Raw genomic sequence first — 5179 nt, forward strand, 5'->3', positions numbered from 1 at the left:
TGTGTGTGTGTGTGTGTGTGTGTGTCAGGAGAGGGGTGGGGACTCCTTGGCACACTCGCTCTCCTTCCTCCAGCTTCAGAGCTATATAAAGAGGGGGAGACAACGTGTCTACTCCATACTCCACAGACTTTGCATCCTGAAAACACAGACCGGGAGAGGTAAGGCACTTTTGTTTTTTGGCAAGGATTCCCTAAATGAAGATTGCTAGCTGACACAACAGGTGTCCCAGTGGCTAGTAAAATACTGTCAAATCTATGGTGAGACTGGAATGAATTTGGGGGGGGGCAGAGGGAAATCCTACCCCCCCCCTGCACAGCTTGCTTGCAGCTGTTTGGAATGGATGATCTCCTGATACGTCTGGTAACCCTCTCAGCGATGAATGCTTTTAACGAAAACGGGTGAACAAGAGTTGACTTTGGCAAAAGAAGCTTTACCGCTTTGGAGTGTCACCGGCAGGCTTCAAAATTAAACGGAAACCAGCGACGTTCATCGCTGTGACTATTTAAAAATGATTCAGATTAGAGTGTTCGAATGCTGGCAAGCAAGTCTGGGCTTACTCAAGGATTCCCTCCCCCCTCAATTAAAGGGAACTAGAGAAGTGGAAGGAGAGAGCAATACTGAATTTCTAAAAAATGTAGGCACTGAAGTTCAAATTGGGTTGCTAGATCCAGGTTGGGGAACTCCTGGAGATTTGGGGATGGAGCCTTAGGAGGACAGGGACCTCAGTGGGCTACAATGCCACAGGGTCCACCCTCCAAAGCATCCATTTTCTCCAGGAGAACTGATCTCTGTAGTCTGGAGATGAGCTGTAATTCCCCCAGTCTCACTGAAGCTGGCATCACAAGTTCAAACCTGCCAATAACCATACCCATGTCGTTGCTAAATGACTGATAAAGTGTACCTTGCACATATTTTATCCAAAGGTGCTCAGCATTACATACATGGTTCCTATTTTATCCAAACAACAACCCTGTGATGTAGGTTAGGCTGACATGGCACGACTGGCCCTCAGTTACCCAGTCAGTTTCATGGATGGGTTCGAACCTGAGTGTCCCCAGTCCTAATCCCTCCTGAAATGCCACATCATTTTACACTATGAGGTCCGTCAGAGGCTCCTGTTCTAAGGCCTGGTGTTCAAAATAGGTTCTGGGGCTTAGGTCCCAACCGGGACAGTGTGTGACTGCAATAAAGAACGCCAATGCTATGCTGGGGATTATTAGGAAGGGTATTGAAAACAGATCAGCCAATATCATAATGCCCCTATATAAATCAATGGTGAGACCTCATTTGGAATACTGTGTGCAGTTCTGGTCACCACACCTTAAAAAAGATATTATAGCTTTGGGAAAAGTGCAGAAAGGGGCAACTTGAATGATAAAAGGGTTGGAACACTTTCCCTATGAGGAAAGGTTAAAGCGCTTAGGGCTCTTTAGCTTGGAGAAACGACGACTGAGGGGTGACATGATCGAGGTTTATAAGATTATGCATGGGATAGAGCAGGTAGAGAAAGAGGTACTTTTCTCCCTTTCTCACAATACAAGAACTCGTGGGCACTCCATGAAACTGCAGAGCGGTCGGGTTAGAACGGATAAAAGGAAGTACTTCTTCACCCAAAGAGTGATTAACACATGGAATTCACTGCCACAGGAAGTGGTGGTGGCTACAAGCATGGACGGCTTCAAAAGGGAATTAGATAAGCATATGGAGCAGAGGTCCACCAGTGGCTATTAGCCACAAGGTATAGATAGGGGCTCTGGGGCAAGTGATGCTCTGTCTTCTTGGTGCTTGGGGGGCGGTCAACAGTGGGAGGGCTTCTAATGTCCTGGCCCCACTGGTGGACCGCCTGATGGCACCTGGTATTTCTGGCCACTGTGTGACACAGAGTGTTGGACTGGATGGGCCTTTGGCCTGATCCAACATTGGCGTCTCTTATGTTCTTAACAGCTCCGAGAGAACTGTGACTGACCCAAGGTCACCCAGTTGGCTGCATATGGAGAAGTGGGGAATTGAACCTGGTTCTCCAGATTAGAGTCTGCCGCTCTTAACCACTATGCCAAACTGGCCGCTCTTAACCACGACACCCAAGAGACAGGACATTTTTCCCCCTCCAGGCAGTTGACAATGCTGAGAGCTCAGTTTTGCCACACATGAACACTTGGTCCTCTGTCCCCCTGGCCACAATCCCAGTTGTGATTATGAGTGGGGAGGGGGGCAGATTCCAATTCTGGATGGGTGACATTGGATCCTTTCAAAATCACCTCTCTCTTTGTGACTTGCTGTCTGCTCTCTTCTCCAGTTACTCCCTCTCAGAGGCCGCTATTTCAACAGCCATGTACCACCTTCTGCAACTCACCATCCTCAGTCTCTTGTGTCTCCACGCCCCAGGCTGGGTAATTAAAAGATCCACACAGAATAAACCATGGAAAGCTCTGGACCAGCTGCAGAACAGAGAGCTGGTAAGAGGTTCAAGGGAAATGGGAGGCAGGGTTTGACTGTGCCAGTTGGAACCTGTTTGCAGAGCCCAAGGTTTGTTGGCCCTAGAGATATGTCAAGGGGTAATAAGAAGGGCACCTCTGAACATGGACAGAGTGCCTTTTTATGACACACACCGTGCCCCTTGTTCACAACTGAATCAAAAATAGCTGTATCACAGTTTGGGAGAGCAGGCCATCTTTAGAAGAAACAAGAACATATTTCACTTACATGCTCATTGCTTTAAAAAAAAATTGGCCTCATCGATTAATCAACTAAAATTATGTTGATTACATTAGGGTTGACTGCTCCGGGTTGGGAAATTCCTGGATATTTTGAGGGTGGAGCCAGAGGAGGGCAGGGTTTTGGGCGGAAGAGGTACTTCAGTGGAGTATAATACCACCGAGTCCACTTTCCAAAGCATCGATTTTCTCCAGATGAACTGATCTGTCACCTGGAAATCTCCAGCCACCACCCAGAGGTTTTTGTATCCAAAGGAGAGCTCACGAGAGGAGGTTGGATCAAAACACAAACACTTTGTGTATAACTTACGAACAGAAGTGGAAAGAATATTATCCAAAACAATTTTAACCATTCTTAACAGTTCAAATATTTGTCAAATTCAAAGACTCTTATGATTTCTTAAAGGGTTAGGATCCAACAGTACTTAATACAAAGGACAAAGTCCAAGTAAAGTTCACTAATATTTTGTATAAGACACTTCAGGAGAGCAGAAGTTCCACAGGAGAACAAAAATTCCACATTGTAGGAGTAGCAGCTCTGCACGGCTGGCTTCAGTGCCACGTTCGCTTCCTGCTTCTTCAGATAGCTGTGAAATCAAAAGATAATTTAACAAATCTCCTTAGACCAGTTTTCCAAATCCAGTCACCCCACTAACATGTTGTTCTTTCTGTCGACAAAGCTTCTACAGTATTCTACAGTACTCCTGAAGCGTCTTATACAAAAAATTAGTGAACTTTACTTGGACTTTGCCTTTTATATTAAGTACTGTTGGATCCTAACCCTTTAAGAAATCATGAGAGTGTTTGAATTTGACAAATAATTGAACTGCTAAGAATGGTTAAAATTGTTTTGGATAATATATTCTTTCCACTTCTGTTTGTACGTTATACAGAGTGTTTGTGTTTTGATACAGCCACCCTGAGGTTGGCAACTCTAATTGAAATACCAGTTACTGCAACATGTGAGTCTCTGAGCCGAACAACAACCCACTCAACCGAGCCCTCTGAGTGGTTTATGTTTTACCCCTGCAGCCTCAGATGGCAAATCAGGATATCTAGTTCTTAGCAAGCCACCATCTGTTGGTGAGTCCACGCAGTGCCAGTCTGAATGGGGGGTTGCGCATCCACTCTTGAGATGGTCAAGGTGCTCCTGGACTGCAGATACTGCTTCCTGCATCCATGGCTGAGTGGTTTCAAAGTGCGTATGCAAAGCTTTCATGTACACGGCAAACACTGTCATCTACCTGACCGGCACACATGTGCTCAAAAACAGTACTTTCCCCCCACTCCTCCCTCAGTTCTTCTTCCCCTTTTTGTTCATCCCCTTTGATCTCTCAAGAAATACTCTTGTTAAAAGTCAAGAGCTTCCTCATCTGACCTTGGCATGTCTCCCACAATACGCCTCTCCCTGCCCTTTCTAATACTTCTGATCCCTTTGAGAGCTCTTCAGCGTCTATCCAATAAACTAAGATGGCTTCATTACGGTTACAGCCTCCGGATGGTAAGATGCCTCGAGAGGCCGTATCATCTGCTTCTCTCTAGCCTCAGCTGTCATTTCTAGATAAAAGCCTGACTTTACTGCAGAACACAGACTGAGATTTCTTTTCATTCAGGGGCCAAGGAGTGTTACAGCTGTGAAATATAAGCTTTCAGCTCCTACAGAACTGCACTTCAGCCTGCTGTACACTCAGCCCAAAGAAGAATGTTGTGTGACTTAAAACCTGGCACCCAGGGCAACTTAACAGGAGTTTTTTCCAAATGCATTTCTGTACCCAAAGGGCTCACAAGCTCAGTAACAGATAGGGATGCCAGCCTCCAGGTGAGACTGGGGGATCCCCCAGAATTACAGCTCATCTCCAAACTACAGAGATCAGTTCCCCTGGAGAAAATGGGTGCTTTGGAGGGTGGAATCTGTGGCATTATGCCCCACTGAGGTTCCCTGTCCTCCCCAGACTCCATCTCCAAATCTCCAGGAGTTTCCCAACCTGGATCTGGCAATCCTATCCCACTCATTCCCATCTCCTGCCGGTGGCTGGGGTGACCTAGTAACCCTGGTAACTGATCATCATTGAGAATCATGTAATAAAATATAGATCTAGGGACCTGAACTTTCTCTCTCTCATGCGTTGGGGATGGCATCACCGGGCTCTGCCCAAGAGGAATCTTCCTCCAGTCATAAACTTTCCAAATCTTCCCTGTCCTTGGGACACACTTGGTGCGTTCAGATGGGGGATTTACAACGGTTAGGGTGCCGGTTCCAACCGGTGTACTTACAGGCGTTCACACGGCGAACATCTGCCTCCCGTCCCTAACCGTTGTAAATCCCTTTAAACCGTTGCACTCTGCCACTAGGTCCAAAGTGCTGGTAAACAGAGTGCAACGGTTGTAATCGGTGCACCCCGGCATCTGATCGCTCTCCTCCGTTACAGAGACACTTCCGTCGGAAGCCTGAGGCTTCCGGCTTT

The 5179-nt window shown here is 46.7% G+C and overlaps 1 long non-coding RNA gene across 1 annotated transcript in view; it reads left to right on the forward strand.

The window, feature by feature from the left end:
* The first annotated feature begins 70 nt into the window (after positions 1–70).
* Positions 71–5179, forward strand: part of LOC107111490 — a 9487-nt gene continuing 4378 nt past the window's right edge. The window contains exons 1-2 of the long non-coding RNA XR_001482561.1: positions 71–158; positions 2297–2456. This is a non-coding gene — a long non-coding RNA (uncharacterized LOC107111490). The remainder of the gene's footprint in view (positions 159–2296; positions 2457–5179) is intronic.

This window comes from Gekko japonicus, unplaced genomic scaffold (assembly GCF_001447785.1).
Source record: "Gekko japonicus isolate JY-2015 unplaced genomic scaffold, Gekko_japonicus_V1.1 scaffold8, whole genome shotgun sequence".
Lineage (NCBI taxonomy): Eukaryota > Metazoa > Chordata > Lepidosauria > Squamata > Gekkonidae > Gekko > Gekko japonicus.